Raw genomic sequence first — 9921 nt, 5'->3', positions numbered from 1 at the left:
AACATTCTCTCAACTGGCTAGGATGTGATAGGCTACTGTAGAACAGAACATTCCTCTCTCAACTGGCTAGGATGTGATAGGCTACTGTAGAACAGAACATTCCTCTCTCAACTGGCTAGGATGTGATAGGCTACTGTAGAACAGAACATTCCTCTCTCAACTGGCTAGGATGTGATAGGCTACTGTAGAACAGAACATTCCTCTCTCAACTGGCTAGGATGTGATAGGCTACTGTAGAACAGAACATTATCTCAACTGGCTAGGATGTGATAGGCATGTAGAACAGAACATTATCTCAACTGGCTAGGATGTGATAGGCTACTGTAGAACAGAACATTCCTCTCTCAACTGGCTAGGATGTGATAGGCTACTGTAGAACAGAACATTCCTCTCTCAACTGGCTAGGATGTGATAGGCTACTGTAGAACAGAACATTCCTCTCTCATCTGGCTAGGATGTGATAGGCTACTGTAGAACAGATGTGACATTTCTGTTCTAGGATGTGATAGGCTCTTCTCTCTCAACTGGCTAGGATGTGATGTAGGGCTACTGTAGAACAGAACATTCCTCTCAACTGGCTAGGATGTGATAGGCTACTGTAGAACAGAACATTCCTCTCAATCTGGCTAGGATGTGATAGGCTACTGTAGAACAGAACATTCTCTCTCAACAGGATGTGATAGGCTAGGATGTGATGTGATAGGCTACTGTAGAACAGAACATTCCTCTCTCATCTGGCTAGGATGTGATAGGCTACTGTAGAACAGAACATTCTCTCAACTGGCTAGGATGTGATAGGCTACTGTAGAACAGAACATTCTCTCAACTGGCTAGGATGTGATAGGCTACTGTAGAACAGAACATTCCTCTCTCAACTGGCTAGGATGTGATAGGCTACTGTAGAACAGAACATTCTCTCAACTGGCTAGGATGTGATAGGCTACTGTAGAACAGAACATTCAGAACATTCCTCTCTCAACTGGCTAGGATGTGATAGGCTACTGTAGAACAGAACATTCCTCTCAACTGGCTAGGATGTGATAGGCTACTGTAGAACAGAACATTCTCTCAACTGGCTAGGATGTGATAGGCTACTGTAGAACAGAACATTCTCTCTCACTGGCTAGGATGTGATAGGCTACTGTAGAACAGAACATTCCTCTCAACTGGCTAGGATGTGATAGGCTACTGTAGAACAGAACATTCTCTCAACTGGCTAGGATGTGATAGGCTACTGTAGAACAGAACATTATCTCAACTGGCTAGGATGTGATAGGCTACTGTAGAACAGAACATTCCTCTCTCAACTGGCTAGGATGTGATAGGCTACTGTAGAACAGAACATTATCTCAACTGGCTAGGATGTGATAGGCTACTGTAGAACAGAACATTCCTCTCTCAACTGGCTAGGATGTGATAGGCTACTGTAGAACAGAACATTATCTCAACTGGCTAGGATGTGATAGGCTACTGTAGAACAGAACATTCCTCTCAATCTGGCTAGGATGTGATAGGCTACTGTAGAACAGAACATTCCTCTCTCAACTGGCTAGGATGTGATAGGCTACTGTAGAACAGAACATTCTCTCAACTGGCTAGGATGTGATAGGCTACTGTAGAACAGAACATTCCTCTCAACTGGCTAGGATGTGATAGGCTACTGTAGAACAGAACATTCTTCTCTCTCAACTGGCTAGGATGTGATAGGCTACTGTAGAACAGAACATTCCTCTCTCAACTGGCTAGGATGTGATAGGCTACTGTAGAACAGAACATTCCTCTCTCAACTGGCTAGGATGTGATAGGCTACTGTAGAACAGAACATTATCTCAACTGGCTGTGATAGGCTATGTGATAGGCTGACTGTAGAACAGAACATTCCTCTCTCAACTGGCTAGGATGTGATAGGCTACTGTAGAACAGAACATTCCTCTCTCATCTGGCTAGGATGTGATAGGCTACTGTAGAACAGAACATTCCTCTCTCAACTGGCTAGGATGTGATAGGCTACTGTAGAACAGAACATTCCTCTCTCAACTGGCTAGGATGTGATAGGCTACTGTAGAACAGAACATTCTCTCATCTCATGTGATAGGCTAGGATGTGATAGGCTACTGTAGAACAGAACATTCTCTCAACTGGCTAGGATGTGATAGGCTACTGTAGAACAGAACATTCTTCTCTCAACTGGCTAGGATGTGATAGGCTACTGTAGAACAGAACATTCTCTCAACTGGCTAGGATGTGATAGGCTACTGTAGAACAGAACATTATCTCAACTGGCTAGGATGTGATAGGCTACTGTAGAACAGAACATTATCTCATCTGGCTAGGATGTGATAGGCTACTGTAGAACAGAACATTATCTCAACTGGCTAGGATGTGATAGGCTACTGTAGAACAGAACATTATCTCAACTGGCTAGGATGTGATAGGCTACTGTAGAACAGAACATTCCTCTCTCATCTAGCTAGGATGTGATAGGCTACTGTAGAACAGAACATTCCTCTCTCAACTGGCTAGGATGTGATAGGCTACTGTAGAACAGAACACTCCTCTCTCATCTGGCTAGGATGTGATAGGCTACTGTAGAACAGAACATTCCTCTCTCATCTGGCTAGGATGTGATAGGCTACTGTAGAACAGAACATTCTCTCTCATCTAGCTAGGATGTGATAGGCTACTGTAGAACAGAACATTCTCTCAACTGGCTAGGATGTGATAGGCTACTGTAGAACAGAACATTCTCTCTCTAACTGGCTAGGATGTGATAGGCTACTGTAGAACAGAACATTCCTCTCAACTGGCTAGGATGTGATAGGCTACTGTAGAACAGAACATTCCTCTCTCAACTGGCTAGGATGTGATAGGCTACTGTAGAACAGAACATTCCTCTCTCATCTGGCTAGGATGTGATAGGCTACTGTAGAACAGAACATTCCTCTCTCAACTGGCTAGGATGTGATAGGCTACTGTAGAACAGAACATTCTCTCAACTGGCTAGGATGTGATAGGCTACTGTAGAACAGAACATTCTCTCAACTGGCTAGGATGTGATAGGCTACTGTAGAACAGAACATTCTCTCAACTGGCTAGGATGTGATAGGCTACTGTAGAACAGAACATTCTCTCAACTGGCTAGGATGTGATAGGCTACTGTAGAACAGAACATTCCTCTCTCAACTGGCTAGGATGTGATAGGCTACTGTAGAACAGAACATTCCTCTCTCATCTGGCTAGGATGTGATAGGCTACTGTAGAACAGAACATTATCTCTCAACTGGCTAGGATGTGATAGGCTACTGTAGAACAGAACATTATCTCAACTGGCTAGGATGTGATAGGCTACTGTAGAACAGAACATTCCTCTCTCATCTGGCTAGGATGTGATAGGCTACTGTAGAACAGAACATTCTCTCAACTGGCTAGGATGTGATAGGCTACTGTAGAACAGAACATTCCTCTCTCATCTGGCTAGGATGTGATAGGCTACTGTAGAACAGAACATTCCTCTCTCAACTGGCTAGGATGTGATAGGCTACTGTAGAACAGAACATTCCTCTCTCAACTGGCTAGGATGTGATAGGCTACTGTAGAACAGAACATTCCTCTCAACTGGCTAGGATGTGATAGGCTACTGTAGAACAGAACATTCCCCTCTCAACTGGCTAGGATGTGATAGGCTACTGTAGAACAGAACATTCCTCTCTCAACTGGCTAGGATGTGATAGGCTACTGTAGAACAGAACATTCCTCTCTCAACTGGCTAGGATGTGATAGGCTACTGTAGAACAGAACATTCCTCTCTCATCTGGCTAGGATGTGATAGGCTACTGTAGAACAGAACATTCCCCTCTCATCTGGCTAGGATGTGATAGGCTACTGTAGAACAGAACATTCTCTCAACTGGCTAGGATGTGATAGGCTACTGTAGAACAGAACATTCCTCTCTCATCTGGCTAGGATGTGATAGGCTACTGTAGAACAGAACATTATCTCAACTGGCTAGGATGTGATAGGCTACTGTAGAACAGAACATTCCTCTCTCAACTGGCTAGGATGTGATAGGCTACTGTAGAACAGAACATTATCTCAACTGGCTAGGATGTGATAGGCTACTGTAGAACAGAACATTCTCTCAACTGGCTAGGATGTGATAGGCTACTGTAGAACAGAACATTCCTCTCTCAACTGGCTAGGATGTGATAGGCTACTGTAGAACAGAACATTCCTCTCTCAACTGGCTAGGATGTGATAGGCTACTGTAGAACAGAACATTCCTCTCTCATCTGGCTAGGATGTGATAGGCTACTGTAGAACAGAACATTCCTCTCTCAACTGGCTAGGATGTGATAGGCTACTGTAGAACTCAAGAGGACTGTAGAACAGAACATCCTCTCAACTGGCTAGGATGTGATAGGCTACTGTAGAACAGAACATTCTCTCTCAACTGGCTAGGATGTGATAGGCTACTGTAGAACAGAACATTCTCTCAACTGGCTAGGATGTGATAGGCTACTGTAGAACAGAACATTATCTCAACTGGCTAGGATGTGATAGGCTACTGTAGAACAGAACATTCTCTCAACTGGCTAGGATGTGAGGATGGATAGGCTACTGTAGAACAGAACATTCCTCTCAACTGGCTAGGATGTGAGGCTACTGTAGACAGAACATATCTCAACTGGCTAGGATGTGATAGGCTACTGTAGAACAGAACATTCCTCTCTCATCTGGCTAGGATGTGATAGGCTACTGTAGAACAGAACATTCCTCTCTCAACTGGCTAGGATGTGATAGGCTACTGTAGAACAGAACACTCCTCTCTCATCTGGCTAGGATGTGATAGGCTACTGTAGAACAGAACACTCCTCTCTCATCTGGCTAGGATGTGATAGGCTACTGTAGAACAGAACATTCCTCTCTCATCTAGCTAGGATGTGATAGGCTACTGTAGAACAGAACATTCTCTCAACTGGCTAGGATGTGATAGGCTACTGTAGAACAGAACATTCCTCTCTCAACTGGCTAGGATGTGATAGGCTACTGTAGAACAGAACATTCCTCTCTCATCTGGCTAGGATGTGATAGGCTACTGTAGAACAGAACATTATCTCAACTGGCTAGGATGTGATAGGCTACTGTAGAACAGAACATTATCTCAACTGGCTAGGATGTGATAGGCTACTGTAGAACAGAACATTCCTCTCTCAACTGGCTAGGATGTGATAGGCTACTGTAGAACAGAACATTCCTCTCTCATCTGGCTAGGATGTGATAGGCTACTGTAGAACAGAACATTCCCCTCTCAACTGGCTAGGATGTGATAGGCTACTGTAGAACAGAACATTCCTCTCTCAACTGGCTAGGATGTGATAGGCTACTGTAGAACAGAACATTCTCTCAACTGGCTAGATGTGATAGGTACTGTAGAACAGAACATTCCTCTCAACTGGCTAGGATGTGATAGGCTACTGTAGAACAGAACATTCTCTCAACTGGCTAGGATGTGATAGGCTACTGTAGAACAGAACATTCTCTCAACTGGCTAGGATGTGATAGGCTACTGTAGAACAGAACATTCCTCTCAACTGGCTAGGATGTGATAGGCTACTGTAGAACAGAACATTCCTCTCTCATCTGGCTAGGATGTGATAGGCTACTGTAGAACAGAACATTCCTCTCAACTGGCTAGGATGTGATAGGCTACTGTAGAACAGAACATTCTCTCAACTGGCTAGGATGTGATAGGCTCTCATCTGGCTAGGATGTGATAGGCTACTGTAGAACAGAACATTCCTCTCTCAACTGGCTAGGATGTGATAGGCTACTGTAGAACAGAACATTCCTCTCTCATCTGGCTAGGATGTGATAGGCTACTGTAGAACAGAACATTCCTCTCTCAACTGGCTAGGATGTGATAGGCTACTGTAGAACAGAACATTCCTCTCTCATCTGGCTAGGATGTGATAGGCTACTGTAGAACAGAACATTCCTCTCTCAACTGGCTAGGATGTGATAGGCTACTGTAGAACAGAACATTCTCTCAACTGGCTAGGATGTGATAGGCTACTGTAGAACAGAACATTCTCTCTCATCTGGCTAGGATGTGATAGGCTACTGTAGAACAGAACATTCCTCTCTCAACTGGCTAGGATGTGATAGGCTACTGTAGAACAGAACATTATCTCAACTGGCTAGGATGTGATAGGCTACTGTAGAACAGAACATTCCTCTCTCATCTGGCTAGGATGTGATAGGCTACTGTAGAACAGAACATTCCTCTCTCATCTGGCTAGGATGTGATAGGCTACTGTAGAACAGAACATTATCTCAACTGGCTAGGATGTGATAGGCTACTGTAGAACAGAACATTCTCTCAACTGGCTAGGATGTGATAGGCTACTGTAGAACAGAACATTATCTCAACTGGCTAGGATGTGATAGGCTACTGTAGAACAGAACATTCCTCTCTCAACTGGCTAGGATGTGATAGGCTACTGTAGAACAGAACATTCCTCTCTCAACTGGCTAGGATGTGATAGGCTACTGTAGAACAGAACATTCTCTCAACTGGCTAGGATGTGATAGGCTACTGTAGAACAGAACATTATCTCAACTGGCTAGGATGTGATAGGCTACTGTAGAACAGAACATTATCTCAACTGGCTAGGATGTGATAGGCTACTGTAGAACAGAACATTCTCTCAAGGATGTGATGGCTAGATGTGATAGGCTAGGATGTAGAACAGAACATTCCTCTCTCAACTGGCTAGGATGTGATAGGCTACTGTAGAACAGAACATTCCTCTCTCATCTGGCTAGGATGTGATAGGCTACTGTAGAACAGAACATTCCTCTCTCAACTGGCTAGGATGTGATAGGCTACTGTAGAACAGAACATTCCTCTCTCATCTGGCTAGGATGTGATAGGCTACTGTAGAACAGAACATTCTCTCAACTGGCTAGGATGTGATAGGCTACTGTAGAACAGAACATTATCTCAACTGGCTAGGATGTGATAGGCTACTGTAGAACAGAACATTCCTCTCAACTGGCTAGGATGTGATAGGCTACTGTAGAACAGAACATTCCTCTCTCATCTGGCTAGGATGTGATAGGCTACTGTAGAACAGAACATTCCTCTCTCATCTGGCTAGGATGTGATAGGCTACTGTAGAACAGAACATTCTCTCAACTGGCTAGGATGTGATAGGCTACTGTAGAACAGAACATTCTCTCAACTGGCTATGATGTGATAGGCTACTGTAGAACAGAACATTCCTCTCTCAACTGGCTAGGATGTGATAGGCTACTGTAGAACAGAACATTCCTCTCTCATCTGGCTAGGATGTGATAGGCTACTGTAGAACAGAACATTCCTCTCTCATCTGGCTAGGATGTGATAGGCTACTGTAGAACAGAACATTATCTCAACTGGCTAGGATGTGATAGGCTACTGTAGAACAGAACAGAACAGAACATTCCTCTCTCATCTGGCTAGGATGTGATAGGCTACTGTAGAACAGAACATTCCTCTCTCAACTGGCTAGGATGTGATAGGCTGGCTAGGCTATGTGATAGGCTACTGTAGAACAGAACATTCCTCTCAACTGGCTAGGATGTGATAGGCTACTGTAGAACAGAACATTCCTCTCTCAACTGGCTAGGATGTGATAGGCTACTGTAGAACAGAACATTCCTCTCAACTGGCTAGGATGTGATAGGCTACTGTAGAACAGAACATTCTCTCAACTGGCTAGGATGTGATAGGCTACTGTAGAACAGAACATTCCTCTCAACTGAGGATGTGATAGGCTACTGTAGAACAGAACATTCTCTCAACTGGCTAGGATGTGATAGGCTACTGTAGAACAGAACATTCCCCTCTCAACTGGCTAGGATGTGATAGGCTACTGTAGAACAGAACATTCCTCTCTCAACTGGCTAGGATGTGATAGGCTACTGTAGAACAGAACATTATCTCATCTGGCTAGAATGTGATAGGCTACTGTAGAACAGAACATTATCTCATCTGGCTAGGATGTGATAGGCTACTGTAGAACAGAACATTATCTCAACTGGCTAGGATGTGATAGGCTAAGAACATTGTCTGGCTAGGATGTGATAGGCTACTGTAGAACAGAACATTCTCTCAACTGGCTAGGATGTGATAGGCTACTGTAGAACAGAACATTCCTCTCTCAACTGGCTAGGATGTGATAGGCTACTGTAGAACAGAACATTCCTCTCTCAACTGGCTAGGATGTGATAGGCTACTGTAGAACAGAACATTCCTCTCATCTGGCTAGGATGTGATAGGCTACTGTAGAACAGAACATTCTCTCAACTGGCTAGGATGTGATAGGCTACTGTAGAACAGAACATTCTCTCTCAACTGGCTAGGATGTGATAGGCTACTGTAGAACAGAACATTCCTCTCTCAACTGGCTAGGATGTGATAGGCTACTGTAGAACAGAACATTATCTGGCTAGATGTGATAGGCTACAGAACAGAACATTCTCTCATCTGGCTAGGATGTGATAGGCTACTGTAGAACAGAACATTATCTCAACTGGCTAGGATGTGATAGGCTACTGTAGAACAGAACATTCCTCTCATCTGGCTAGGATGTGATAGGCTACTGTAGAACAGAACATTCTCTCAACTGGCTAGGATGTGATAGGCTACTGTAGAACAGAACATTCCTCTCAACTGGCTAGGATGTGATAGGCTACTGTAGAACAGAACATTCCTCTCATCTGGCTAGGATGTGATAGGCTACTGTAGAACAGAACATTCCTCTCTCAACTGGCTAGGATGTGATAGGCTACTGTGAGGACAGAACATTCTCTCAACTGGCTAGGATGTGATAGGCTACTGTAGAACAGAACATTCCTCTCAACTGGCTAGGATGTGATAGGCTACTGTAGAACAGAACATTCTCTCTCAACTGGCTAGGATGTGATAGGCTACTGTAGAACAGAACATTATCTCAACTGGCTAGGATGTGATAGGCTACTGTAGAACAGAACATTCCTCTCTCAACTGGCTAGGATGTGATAGGCTACTGTAGAACAGAACATTCCTCTCAACATCTGGCTAGGCTATGTGATAGGCTACTGTAGAACAGAACATTCCTCTCTCAACTGGCTAGGATGTGATAGGCTACTGTAGAACAGAACATTCCTCTCTCAACTGGCTAGGATGTGATAGGCTACTGTAGAACAGAACATTATCTCAACTGGCTAGGATGTGATAGGCTACTGTAGAACAGAACATTCCTCTCATCTGGCTAGGATGTGATGGCTAGGATGTGATAGGCTACTGTAGAACAGAACATTCCTCTCTCATCTAGCTAGGATGTGATAGGCTACTGTAGAACAGAACATTATCTCAACTGGCTAGGATGTGATAGGCTACTGTAGAACAGAACATTATCTCAACTGGCTAGGATGTGATAGGCTACTGTAGAACAGAACATTCCTCTCTCAACTGGCTAGGATGTGATAGGCTACTGTAGAACAGAACATTCTCTCATCTAGCTAGGATGTGATAGGCTACTGTAGAACAGAACATTATCTCAACTGGCTAGGATGTGATAGGCTACTGTAGAACAGAACATTCCTCTCTCAACTGGCTAGGATGTGATAGGCTACTGTAGAACAGAACATTCTCTCATCTAGCTAGGATGTGATAGGCTACTGTAGAACAGAACATTATCTCAACTGGCTAGGATGTGATAGGCTACTGTAGAACAGAACACTCCCCTCTCATCTGGCTAGGATGTGATAGGCTACTGTAGAGCAGAACATTATCTCAACTGGCTAGGATGTGATAGGCTACTGTAGAACAGAACATTCTCTCAACTGGCTAGGATGTGATAGGCTACTGTAGAACAGAACATTCTCTCTCAACTG

Source organism: Oncorhynchus tshawytscha, unplaced genomic scaffold, assembly GCF_018296145.1.
Source record: "Oncorhynchus tshawytscha isolate Ot180627B unplaced genomic scaffold, Otsh_v2.0 Un_contig_1847_pilon_pilon, whole genome shotgun sequence".
Classification (NCBI taxonomy): domain Eukaryota; kingdom Metazoa; phylum Chordata; class Actinopteri; order Salmoniformes; family Salmonidae; genus Oncorhynchus; species Oncorhynchus tshawytscha.
Note: the sequence above shows the minus strand (reverse complement) of the source record.